The following is a 14,108-nucleotide window of genomic DNA, read 5'->3' on the forward strand; positions in this document are numbered from 1 at the left end:
TGTAAGGGACCACGAGAAAGCAACCCAGCAGCTGCTAGATGATGCAAAGAATAACATAAGACTGACTGGAGTCAATGAAGAAACAGGAGAGAGTTCAGATGACATAAAAATCTGTTCACAGAAGTGAGGGCAGAAAATTTCCCAAGCAGGGGAAAAGAACTTGACACACAGATAAGGGAGGCATATAGGACTCCAACTAGCCATGATCAAAAAAAAAAATCTACACATAGGCATATAACAGTTAGGATTCCAGAAACCCAACAGAAGAACAAAATTCTACAAGCAGTTGGAGAGAACAAACAAATCACATACAAAGGAAAGTCCATCAGAATCACAGCGGACTTCTCAATGCAAACCCTCAAGGCAAGAAGAACTCCAAGTGATGCATTTCAAGCCCTAAAGGAAAACAGCCTCCAACCCAGACTGATGTACCCTGCAAAACTCTCTTTCAAAACTGATGGAGAAATAAGATACTTTCATGATAAAGAGAACCTTAGGAACTTCATGAATACCAAACCAACACTCCAAAAAATTTTAGACAATATCCTAGGAAAAGACAATGAGGATCACAACCCCAGGAAGCCCAGCAGAATGAATCCATTGGGCGTGACAAATTAAATGCAAAGGGGGAGAATCCAACAAAAAGAAAAAGTCATGACAAGGCTTTTAAAACTTTTAACTTCATCTCCCTAATGAGTGTATAATTCAATCTTATTATTGTACTGATTAGTATTTTTCTGATTCTAGAGTTGCACACCTTTCCTTGTGCTGTACTGGCTATTTATCATCATCTTATGTCTACTTTTTAATTGGGTTATCTATTAATGAGCTGTAAGTGTTCTTTATATATTCTGGTCATAGCTTATATGCATTGTAAATATGGTCTGTTTAAGGACTACTTTTCATTTTAACGATGTCATTTAAAGTTCTAAATTTTGATGGAATCTCATTTATCAATTTTTTTCTTTTATACATCATGTCTTTTGTAGCCTAGGAAGTTCTTGCCTTCCCTAAATTCATAAATATTTTCCCTTATAATTTCTTCTTAAAGTTTTATAGTTTCAGTCTTTCATATTTAGGTTCATAGATCCTTTCAAGTTATTTTTATGTATGGAAATAAAGCGTTGAGGTTAATTTTTTCTATATGGATACCAGGTGTTCTAGTGCCATTTGCTGAAAACACTCTTTTCCTTGGCTCTTGAATTGAGTTTATATTCTATAAAATGTTAATGTTAAATAATCTTTCAAAACTCAGTGGACCATATATGTGTGGTTCTATTTCTAGATTCTCTGTTTTATTCCAATTACCTACATGTCTTTCCTTACACCAACACTCCCTTGATTACTGTAGCTTTAGAGTAAGTCTTCAAATTAGGTAGTAAATGTATTCCAGCAGTGCTTTTTTTTTTTTAACTTTTCTAGGTCCTTTGTACTCCTACATAACTTTTAAATTTCAATATCTAATTCTTCATTTATAGCAAGTATACATAGACCTGAATTTTTACATATACCTTGTGTTTTCTAATCCTGCTAAATTCAAATACAAGTTCTAGGGGCTCCTAGAGATTTCTTAGTATTTTCTCTGTAGATGATCATTTCATCTACATATAAAGATTTTACTTCTACCTTGCCAATCCTATCCTAATTGTGTCATTTTATTGCCAGACTATTTTGGTTTGGGTCTAGGTTTCAAAGTTTAGTGGACAGATGAAGAGTAGGCATACCTGTCCTTGTTCCCCACCTTAGGGAGAAAGCATTGTATCTTCTCCATTCATAGAAGGCTTTTTTGCTGGAAGTATGGAGTACATGTCTCTGATCTATTGAGAAGGTTCGGTTCCACTTCTAGTCTCCTGATAGCTTTTACCATGAACAGCTGTAGAATTTAGTCCGATACTTTTTCTCCAACTAGTGACAGGATCATATGGCTTTTTCCTTTCCTCTGTTAAAATGATGACTTGTGGTGGTGGATCTTCCAATGCTGAACCAACACTGCCATCCCTATAATAAAACCACTTTCTACATACTGCCAGATCTGACTTCTGATATTTCATTCTGTTAAACAAATTTTTATCTATGTTCATACTTTTTTCTTCTATTTTCTTTATCCAGTTTTAGGATTAGCACAATGTTGATTTCCTAAAACGAGGCAAGAAGTGTTCCTTTTTTTTTTCTGTTTTAAATGTTTGATATAATTTATCAGTTAAAATGTATACAAGCCTGTTGTTGTCATACAGGTAGGTTTTCAAGCTAGGAATACACTTTCTTTAATAGGTGCTACTCAAATTTTATATTTCCTCCAGAGTGAGTTTCATTAATTTGGCTTCCAAGGTACTTCTTAGAAGTTGTCAAATTTATTTCAAAACAGATTTTTTAATATGCTTTCTATTAGCCTTTTAAATTCTGTAAAATCTGTGGTAATGTCTCCTAGATCTTGATATTGTAATTTTTAAAATGTACAATTGATATTGTGTAATAGGAAGTAAAGGTCTAAAGGAGCAGGGGAAATGGGAGCGGTAGGGGAAAGGGAAAAAGGGAAAAAGAAAGAATATGAGAAAAGGAAAAAAATGGAAACAAAGTCTTTGCAAATAGGGAAGGGTGCAGGGGGTGAAGGGAGGGCAGGGGAAGGGAAAAATAAGAACCAAGATACTATGTAATGGTACAAGATCCCAATGATGTATGTAGCTGTATTTTATACCTAAAATGTACCAATAAACTTAATGGGGAAAAAAAATAATCAATTGACAACCTTGTCACAGATCAGTCTGACCCTAAAGCTGTTCTTCCCCATCCTTGAGGCACCATTCTTTGAAAAAGGAAAACTGTGGTCTGCAGGTTACTCCTGGACTGAGCCTAGGAGGAGCAGGCTCCCCAGCTTGAGGCAAATCAAACACACTTTAATCTTAAATAGCAGTTTAACCCATAAACTGGTCATGAAAGCCCCTTATAAATTAAAAAATGATGGTGTCCCTGAGTGGTGTAACATATATAGCACAACTATAATGACTGTGTGTACACAAAACTTGTCAACGATAGTTATCTCTAAAAAGGTGACAGAGCTGTTTGAGTTTTCTATTGCAAACATGAAACTTCATTTATTTATTTAGAGATGAAGTCTCATGCTGTTACCCAGGCCCTCACTCAGCAATCCTCCTGCCTCTGCTGCCCAAGTAGCTGGGATTACAGATGTGTACCACCTGGCTGGGCATAAAACTTGATCTGTTATATGAAGAATGAGATTAGGAGGAAAATAGGCTAATTTGCCTAAACATTTAAACCATGGTTCTTCAATGTCAGCTGTACACTGGGATCACCTGCAAGCACCTAGGACCACCCCAGAGATTTGCATTTACAGCACATGTCACAGAGGACATTTCCATTGAGGAGGGACCACATGTAGGATTAGGGTTCCCCAAGACTACAATGAAGCTGGAAAATTCCTATCGTCTGATGGTGTCATAACCACTGCCAAGTGGTAGCAGAAGGCATCATTCATGTGTTGTACTGATGCTGGAGTAAACAAACCCACTGCCCTACCAGTCACATATAGCATTACAATTATATACAGTATATAATACTTGATCATGATAATAAATGATTATTTTACTGGTTTATGTATTTACTATGCAATACCTTTTAGCATTATTTTAGTGTATTCCTTATTAAAAACAATTACTGTAAAATGGGATGCTTTGTTATGCCACCAGCAGCTTCATGCATCTCATGTCTACAGTATCTGACTAAAACAAAATACCACATGAAGTGACTGACCTATGCCAACGCGGTTTGTGTAAGCACAATGTATGATGTTCCCACAAGGATGCTACACTTTTACACAAGGGACTTGAGCATCCTTGATATTTGGTGTCCATGGGGCATCCTAGAGCCAATTCCCCTCAGATTCCAAGAGATGGCTGCTCTACTTTAGTTTATGCCTACACTCTTAACTTAAGAAAATGCCAAACATCATTCACAATTCAATGTATATAAAGATGAATTTTTTTCCCCATCCCACCTCAAAGTCTTTCAGGTATAGAAGGAGGAAGAGGATGGGAGGAGAGACTGGAGGAGCGAGAGAGGAAAACTGGAGTTACAGGATTTACTCATCCCAGCATTGATTCTACAGCCAGGTGCAAGACCTCAGGCAGAAGAGAGGGAAAAACAAAAACAAAGAAACTGGGCTAAGGATTTAGCTCAGTGACACCGTCCATGCCTCTAAAGCACAAGGTCCTGAGTTCAATCCCCGTTACAAAAAAAAAAAAAACCAAAAAAAAATTTGGAACAAAAAAACAAAACGAAGAAACAACAACAACAAAAACCAATAGCTTCAGCTCTATCATGTACTAATTTCCAGTACGCTGTCACTCTATGAAGCTTTTTCAAGACATGAACAATGAACATTTCCTGAAAACTAACTACACTATATATTTTAATTACAGCAGTATTTTTCAGTTGCCACTTCATGTGAAAAGATCCCTGTTTGTTCCACTACAAAGACCCAACTGTTTTATCTGACTCAAGACATCCATCACATGAGTGCCAATATCTTGGGACTTAAAAGGGGGGCAGTTTGAAACTTTCTAAGTGTTTAATCAATAGGCTCCTTTTCATATAGTACTATGCTGACTGCAAAGAACCTGAACACGTTTTTGTTTCTATAATCTGAACTTAAAATAGCATTTACTGTGTATTGAATTGGCTATGTGTACTCTGGGTACAGCACTAAGCTCTTAAATTACTCTTAACACATCTATTACCCCATCTTACTATTAAAGAAACAAATTATTAAGAATTTTATGCTGGACATGGTGATACATGCCTGTAATCCTATAATCCCAGCACTCTGTGAGGCTGAGACAGGAGGATCACAAATTCAAACTGAGCCTGGGGCAGCAAGATCTTGTCTCAAAATAGAAAATAAATAAATAAATAAATAAATAAATAAATGTTGAGAACTTAGTGTGAAGACCCGAAGTTCAATCCCCAGTACCACCAAAAGTAAAATAAACAAACAAAATTAAAAAGTTTAAGGATACAAAATCATTCTCTCAGGAAAAAAGAAAAAAAGAAATAGAGATAGAGAGATTCTAAAACTACATTAACATTTGTACTGAAATTCCAGTTATAAGTTAAAAGGCATTTTTAAAAATTTTAGTTCACTAGTACATGTGTATAATACATGTTTATATTCCTTATTGGAAGCTAGTATGTGTATATGATACATCTTAATTTTTTTCACCCACTTTCCCTTCCCTCCCTTCCTGTCCAGATTTATTTTTTACTAGATAACATTATAATATATTTTCCCAGGGTGACGAAGAGGCATCATACCCATTTATCCTAACAACAGGCTAAGCTAAACAACTCAAAGGCCTATTTTTCTTCATAGCCAAACTTTCCTAATGACTCTGGAATGACTTTTTAAATTTATTCCATTCATGCCAGGCATGGTGGCATATACTTGTAATTTCAGCACTCGGGTGACTGAGGCAGGAGGACTGCTGCAAGTTCGAAGTCAGCCTAGGCTACATAGCAAACCAGACCCTGTCTCAAATATGCAACAACAAAAAGATTTATTCCATTCATAAAGTAACAATGTTTCAATGAAATACAGGAGAGAATAGCATCTACACAGGCATATGGTGGTCAGAAAAGGCTGTGGCCAGTCCACAGAGGTGGGAAAAACCCAGCTGTTGGCACTAGTGCCCAATAATCCAAGAGGTGGTGGGCCTTGGAATATTGTAAAGGAATCGAGGAAGTTCCCAATGCCAGCTCAAGTCCATTACAGATGGCAATAACAGCATCCTTCAACAGGAAGGCGCTCATTCATAATCACTAGGAGGCTTTTAAAGTGATCCTACTCAAATATTTTGATTCTGAAGGTCCTCACAACTCATTTCTTTCAATTTGATAAATGAAATGAGGCAGGAAGAAGTGGGATGGCAGTGTTTTTTTTCTACCCCTATGAAATCAGTTGCTCATAAAGGTATTTAATGGGGGTGGGAGAAGTGCATTACTAATGAGTTGTTTTACCATTAAGCAAACAAGACAACATGTCAAAATTCTCCTTGTATACACCAAAACTATCCAAAACATCTAAAACCTTTCTTAAAGTGGGGTAAAGACTGGAGAAAGCAACCCAGGACTGAGCCATCGCATGGAAAAGAACAGGCTAACCAACTTCAGGGTCACCTTTAAATAGTCTAACAGGAAGTCTCAGCAGAGCACTCTTTGTTCTCAAACCATCTTTTCCACCAGCGTGGAAATGCACAAGAGGAAAGCAGAGAAAATGGGATAAGGTGGGTATATTATCACTGTTCACTAGAGAAACAGATTTAATATTATTTTTATTATATATATATATACACACACACACACACACACACACACACACACACACACACATAAAAGGAATTACAAGGTAGACTTACAATGGCCACCTGCAGAGTCAGGTATGGAAAAGCACAAAAGGGCTATCTGCATGCTGGAGATCTGAAGAATCCAGTCAAAGGTTGAAGGCCTGGAGCTCACTGTAGCGTCCTATGAGAGCATATCAGGAGACTGATGAGTCTGTGCTGGAAGCCAGGAGATCACATTCACGGTGAAGACTGGAGCTCCTCTGAAGAAACACAAGCGAGCCTTCCTTCTCCATTTCCCTTTTATTCCATTCTGGCTACAAGTCTATTGGCTGGTGCCACTCACACCCAGGGTGGGTCTTCTGTCTTTAGTAAATCCCTTCAGGCACACCCAGAACTATGCTGATCCAAATTAGTTGGAGGTTTCTTACTCAAATTGTCACAATCTGTTAACTCTCACGGTGGCGGTGTGTCAAGAATGAGAAGTCCTATTAACTTTAACAGACTTTCACAAGTATCATAAATTCCTCTACATTTCCCCACAACCTTATCCCATAGACAAATCACCTTTCTGGTCTTAAAATGAAACCAGAAGTCAGAGAGGTTAAGTAACTTGCCTAGGAGCACACTGCTAGTCCCAACAGAGTCAGAATTGAAGGGCAGGTCTTCCTGGCCTCCTGCCCCTGCCCCTTACCACTCAGATCTTGTTACTTTCAGGTCAAATTTCAAGACTTAGGAAAACTGCATCCCAGGTACTTAAGGAGGAAAACAAAACTTCCCTAGGTCATAATCTCTGGGCAAGTAGGGAAAATCACCAATGAATGTCCAAGAAGTAGGGGCAGGGGCGCTTTCCATTCTCTCATAGTCCACAACCTCTCCTTCCCAGATCCCTTTAGCTCCCAGAACTATTTATTACCAATTCCTTATCCACCCCACCATCCTATGTTACCACTATGATCACCCCACGAAGTCCCCATTTCACAGTCCACTTTTTCTCCTCGACACTCAGGCTATTCCATAGTACCAGAGGAAAAAATAAGTACACAAATGCACAGTAACCGCATAAACTGTGCTACCAGTTTCTTCCTATCTTAGTCTTGTGCAGGTCTTAGGCATCAAAATACCTTGATTTTTGTTTTTGTTTTGGGGGGTTTTTTTGTTTTGGTTTTGGTTTTTGGTTTTTTTGGTACCAGGGATCAAACTTGGCACCTTGCGCTTGCGAGGCAGGCACCGGAACCACTGAGCTAAATCCCCAAGCCCTAAGCATCAAAACACCTTGGGCTTCTTCTTGTCCTCAACCAGCTCCATTTCCATTTATCTTCACCCAATTGCTTTGCCCCTCTACAGATCTACCTCATCCATCCACTCAACTGTCACTTTATTTATTCCAAAATTTACTGAGCACTCATGATGTACCAACCACACTAGAGAGACCAGAATCAAATCTCTGTATTTTCCAGTCTAGAAAAGCAATAAAATGTTTTTATTTTAAAATAAATATACATATATCAGGGGAACATGCCTTTTTTGGCTGATGAGATATATGAAAATAGTTTTGAGGCTACTGGTTTGGCAATTGGATGGATGCTTGGGAGTAATGTCACATGGGAGAGCAGGTCAGTGGCCTGGTGAAAGAGAACCCAGGAGCTGAGAAGACCATAAAAGGAAAGCTGCTTATGTACTAGGGGCAGAGCTGGACAGAAATGGGACCTACCCACTTCTGCTGCCTCCAGTTTTTTTTAATTGAGGTGAAATTCATGTAACATGGAATTAAAAACGTACAATTCAGAGCTGGGGATGGAGCTCAGTGGTACAGTATGTACCTAGCATGCATGAGTCCATGGATAGATCTCTATCTAGTTCATTCACCATGTTGTGCAATCATCGATGCCTATTTAGTTTCAAAACATTTCTATCACCATAAAAAGAGGCCTTATTAACCATTCCTCCTTACCCTTCACCCCTAGACTCTGGGAAGCACTATTATGCCTCCTGTCTGTAGATTTTCCTATTCTGGGTGTTTCATATCCTTAGAGTCAGACACACACACACACACACACACACACACACACACACAATTCTGAATAAAGCTCTGCTTTTGTTCTTCCAGTCTCTTTCCTTAGTGTTTCTGGTCCTGTCTCACACATGTTCCAAGATCCCCAATCCCCCTCCTGCCTATATTTTTAAAATCTCCCTCTGAAATGATCTTGCTCTAATCCTGTGAGCAGTCTCTCATCCTCTAGGCAACGCACTTCGCTTGACCCTTCTTCCTCTATCAAGACAGTACTAACATCTTCTGTCACTTCTCAGCCTCTGAATCATTTGGGGGATATGAAGAAAAGGTCCTCCAAGATTTCCAATGGACAAAAGCAATAAAAACTTAGAAGGCCTTATCTCTTCAGTGCCTCTGGCCATGTAATTCACATGACCTTGGATAATTAGAGACTTAGCCTCTCTGCCTCATTTTACTCATCTGTAAAATGAGGATCAAAACAATAATTACTTCATAGGATTTTTATAAAGAACAAACGAGTATAAATATCTAAAGGGCTTGTATGTGCCAAGCACACTGTAACGACTCCAACACTGGTATCACTGCAGTCAGGATTCTCTGTCCTATAAAAACCATGGCCCTGCTATCACAGTCATGTTCTCCTGGTACTTTTCGGTCATACCCCCAACTTCAGGTTCCCATGATCTCTCCCCAAGACCACTGAAGGAGATGCCTCCTGCTCCAGTCTTGTTCCTATTCCCTCTCTCAAACAGAGGCCAGAATACTCATCAAAAATCCAAATCAGCCCAAGCCACATGCCTGCTTAAACCCTTTCTGGTGCTCTCTTCTGTCCTCAGAAGCAAGCCCAAATGCCTCCCCAGGGAAGGCTTTCCTGAACCTGCCCCAGACTCAAGAACTTTTGCCCTGCCCTCTGTGCTCTAAGGGTGCTACAGTTAACTCAGAAGGCCCCCTCTGCTGACATACCAGACTCTGCCAAATTCTGTGCATCTTCAAAGATTCAGTTGATGCCTTTTCTGATGTCCCTAATGGACTAAGCACATTTCCTGCCTGAAACTCATTGATATTACCTCTTTATTGGTCTGTTTTCCTCTTTAGACTCTAAGCTCTTTGAGGACTCCATTTATCTCCCCCACCTATCCATCTATCCATTCATTCATTCATCTATCTACCCATCCAGTCATCAACTTAGCCATCCATCCATCCATTTAACAAAAGTGTCCCAAGAGATTTTTCTTAAAAATATGTATTTTTTAGTTTTCCTGTTGTTGTTGTTGTTGTTGTTGTTGTCCTGGGGATTGAACCCATCTATGAGCTTACACTGAGCCAGATACTAGGAATAAAATAGTTATCAAGACAGCTAACAGTTGCTGCCCTCAGACAGCTAACAGTCCAGCAATGGGAACAAAGAAAACATGTAACAGCCACACAAACTTCCTGAGCTGAAATCCTGGCTCTACCATTTGTTAGTTGTGAAATCTGGGGCAAATTACTTCACTTCTCTATATCTAAGTTTCCTCCTCTGTATAAAGAGAACAGTAGTGTCCACCTACTTTTTTGTTGGTGAGACTGAGAGCTAACAGATGTAAATCAATGGGAAGAACACATAACACTTCCTGGTAAATGACACCTACTTTGTCAGAATGAGCTGCTCTTCCTATCACGGGAACACTGAGAGTGTTCATGACATGCCCCACCTGGATGTGGGAGCAGGGGCTGATGTCACCTTTGTGCCTCATGCTAGACATACAAAAGGTGATCAAAGTATACAGTGAGTATTTTAAAAATTTATTACAGTAAAAGTCACATTGCCATTAATCCGCCTGAAAATAATCTCCCTTGCTTTGAACACACTTATCCCATTATTCTTGCCACTTGGTGACACAGTTCTGGAAGTCTTCTTTCCGGAGTGTCTTTATAAGGTGTATTCAAAATAAAATGAATACTGCTACTGAGTGCCATCCAGTGGAAAGGCAGGCTTGTAAAAACACTGAAGTGTCCTCATCCACCTTATTCACCAGAACTGGCACTATGCAACGTCCAGCTCTTCCCCAAAGTCAAAATGATGATGAAAGGTAAACATTTTGAATCAATTCAGGACATTGAAGCAGCCACAAAAGTGCAACTAAAGGCATCCACAAAAAAGGACTTCCAAACGTGCTTCAGAAAGTGGCAAGAACAACGGGATATATGTGTTCAAAGTAATGGGAATATTTGGGGGGGATTAATGGCAATATATCTTTCACTGTGAAAAAAAATTTTTTAATATTCACTGTATTTTTCGATCACACCACATCCATGCTCTTGGTACATGTTCATGGAGTCACACCAGTAAGCCCTGTGATGATGGTTCACTGGCTCAGCGTCAAACTCTCAGACCTGGAAGTCACACTGGGTAATATCTGACCCAACTCACCCACTTTGGCAGAAGAGACAGAGGCTCCCAGGCTAGTCAATGGCAGAGAACATACCAATCCCCAGATCTCCTGACTTCTCAGCATGTCTTGTGGCCTAACCCACTCATCCTAGGGTTACCCTGGGGTTATCCGCAGAAACACAGCTGTTCTGCATCTTCCTCCAAGCCTCCCTTCTGCATGCCTGCTGCTTGTCACGCAGGCTGCCTCTCAGCTCCCCTTGCCTCACGCCTCTCCTCTAGCCCTATATTTTTCTTCCTGTTTCCTAGTTAGTACTTCTCATATTTCACAGAAAATCCTGGCCCTGTACAGAGACAACCAGATATGGTTGTGTTCTTCAGGGAATGGCTCAAACAAAAGACAGGGGCAAGTGCATCCTTAAGCCCCCCAGTTTCCCTTTGGATCCCACTGTCACTTCTGATGGGAAAGGGCTTTTTCTTCATCACTTGAATGCCATTTTACCTACTGCGAGATTCAGTCTTTTTTGGGTGTTCAGAAAGCAGACTCCCCATTAATATGGGTATACACAGAATGAAGCCCAAGTAGCAGCTCTTAGTTGAAAGATGAATCTCCAGTGTGCAAGCAAATACCTTACCATACACCTGCTTACTTTAAGTTTCCAGCAGTGGCCTCTGAGCCTCTGAATGGCCTGTCATTCTCTGGCACTACAGACTTGATGACAAATGACAATCTAGCAGAACTTTTTTTTTTTTACAACTGTGGTATTTACCAAAGTGCTCTATTCTGAAACTTCTGCTTCCACACCTCAGCTGGCTTAGAAGGCAGCCAGAGAACGTGACACTGTGAACAAATAAATCCTGGGATGCTGTGCAATGCTCTTTATTACTTTTCATAGTGCGGCTGTAACATCATTTATAAGAGCCTTGTGCTTCATGCATCTTTGAGACTGAACCTCTGCCAAGTGTGTCTGATGCTCATGGGGGCACAAAGGATTGTCAAAAGCCAGAGGGTAACATAACTAGGAGTGCAGTATATTGAGGGCTGGGATGTTTATACTAACATCTCATAGGAATGACTATACCACACAAATTCGCCTTGACAGTAATAGCCATGTAGAAAATGCTAATAACTGAAGTGATAAATTTCGATGTGCATGCCTTCCTATTGAAGAATTCATTACAATCAGCCCTTTACAATCTGTGGATTCTACAACTGTAGATTCAATCAACCATGATTAAAAGATATTTGGAAATAAATTCATCTGTACTAAATACATGATAGACTTTTTTCTTGTCATTATTCTTTAAACAATACCATATACCAACTATTTACATAACTTTCACATTGTATTAGTTATTATAAGTAATCAAGATGACTTAAATATATGAGAGGGTGTGTATAAATGATATGTAAATACTGTGCTACTTTATAAAAGGACATGCGCATCCACAAATTTGGGGTCCTGGAACTAATGTCCTGTGGAGCCTCTGTGTATCACTGTATCTTAAATGCCACTGGCTATAAAGATGTTTGCCCTGGAGATGAGATGTTTCTTGTAAATGCTAAAGCACATCCATTCTTTTAAACAAAGAAGGGAAAACCATTTTTTAGGAAGAGAAAAACCACCTGCCTTCCCAACAAAACCCTTTCTGTGATTCTACAGGAAAGATCTCTAGCAGACATTTCTCTTGCCAAAGAGAATTTGACCTGGACTCAAAGATGATTTCCTTTGGCTGTACACCTAGCACAGGACTCATCCTCAGAAGGTTATTCCATATGTGCCTTACGAATTCATCTGTAGATGGGCAGCCTGAGCTCAGCCTATGATAGAGCAAGAAGGCTTTGAAATCAGAGACCTACATTGAACCTCCCACCCCACCCCAATTAACAGTGAGACCATGTATCGCTGTTTATGCCTATTATCTCAGCATAACCATTAACAGCACCCCTTTTCACTCTCCAATTGTCCGGGTTTGGATCAAAAACTACATGGACACCTTGCTATTACAGGAGTCATTGCAGACAACTCTTCATTTCTCCACTCAACAGTCTCACATTTGTTTAATGAAAACAGGGAACCTAATTTACAAGGTTGTCCCAAGCATGAAATCACGCAGGACGCACAAGGCTTGATCACAGGACAGCCCAGTGCTCCCTGAACACCACCAACCTATCATGCTCAAAAGATCATCAATAGGGAGAACGTACTGTCCACCCACAATGCCCTCAGCTTTTATTGTCAAGCTGAAGACAGGACAACTACTTTCCACTTCTTATTGTCATAAAGTCTATAAAAATGGGATGGGACCTATCTGTGTCCAGCAGTTACACATTAATACATCATCCATCTGGCCAGGAAATGACTCATTCATGAATATTAAATTCCTATATTCTAAACCTTCTGGATTTTAATTACTTTACCCACAAAGGTGGGATTAAAATCAAAATTCACCCCAAATAAAACTACTGTGCACCAGGCCAAGTGAATGTGTTTCACAATACAGGGGAGTCAGAGATTTTTTAAAGTGAGTGTGATCATCAGGCCTTAACCAATGAATCTGGTGAATTTCTTGCTTTCTCAAGCCAAAAAGGAAGCTGGCCTTACAGATGTCATGATAGAAGGACAGCTTCTCAATAAAAGAATCTTCGGTATCTGATTATAAAAATTAGGCCTAAGCACTCAAGATCTTATACTTGAATCTGCACTATCAGTGCCTCAGGACTCAACTGAATTTTACTATTCCACTTAAAAAAAAAGATGAGATGCTGTCACTTCATTGATAAGCTTGTTAAATACACATAGTTTCTTAATGCCTTAAAGGTGCAGTAACAATATAATGCAAAACAGGACTGTTCCTTCTTCCTGAAAGGTTTGGCTTATACTCAGTGATAAATTTGATCAATAACTAAATCCACTGATGGGAAAAATGTAAGGAGACTATTCCATTCTGCACTTCATCATAATTATTTTTGAAATGAAAACCAAAAAATTATAACGTTCGTTATCATTTAACATGGTTGTTCACCGTGTCAGTGTTGAATTTGTCAGGATCCCTCCTCACCACAACTTCTAAAAATCGAAAAGAAAATGTTCAGTGCATCCATGCTCTAAATATAGACTTTGAAGCTATGAGAGGAAAAAGATGCACAGGGCAGTGCAACAACAGCTTCAGGTTGAGAGGACAGCAAAGAACACTGCAATAAGCTCCTTGGTGGCAGTCACTTCCTGTCAACTGAAGTTTCTAAAAAAAGGCTGACTCCCCTCCCAGAAATCCACTTAGTAACTGCAGCCCAGTACCTTGGAGACTGGATTCACTGGATGGCAAGCCAGGTGTCAAAATGAAGTACATACCTGTGGAGTTGTCTACC

At 39.5% G+C, this 14,108-nt stretch overlaps 1 protein-coding gene across 10 annotated transcripts in view; it reads right to left on the minus strand.

Moving 5' to 3' along the window:
• Mgat5 (alpha-1,6-mannosylglycoprotein 6-beta-N-acetylglucosaminyltransferase) overlaps window positions 1–14,108 on the minus strand; it is a 337,418-nt gene that overhangs the window by 307,375 nt on the left and 15,935 nt on the right. The window contains exon 1 of one of the 10 annotated variants that reach the window (XM_087195804.1): window positions 6,429–7,311. The exons of the other annotated variants lie outside the window; for them this stretch is intronic. The gene's annotated coding sequence lies outside the window, so the exon portion shown is untranslated. Of the gene's footprint in view, window positions 1–6,428; window positions 7,312–14,108 lie in introns of those variants that run through there. 10 annotated transcript variants of the gene reach the window in all.

This window comes from Heterocephalus glaber, unplaced genomic scaffold, assembly GCF_053883595.1.
Source record: "Heterocephalus glaber isolate CG9 unplaced genomic scaffold, H.glaber_assembly_v1.0 deba00000347, whole genome shotgun sequence".
NCBI classification, from domain to species: domain Eukaryota; kingdom Metazoa; phylum Chordata; class Mammalia; order Rodentia; family Bathyergidae; genus Heterocephalus; species Heterocephalus glaber.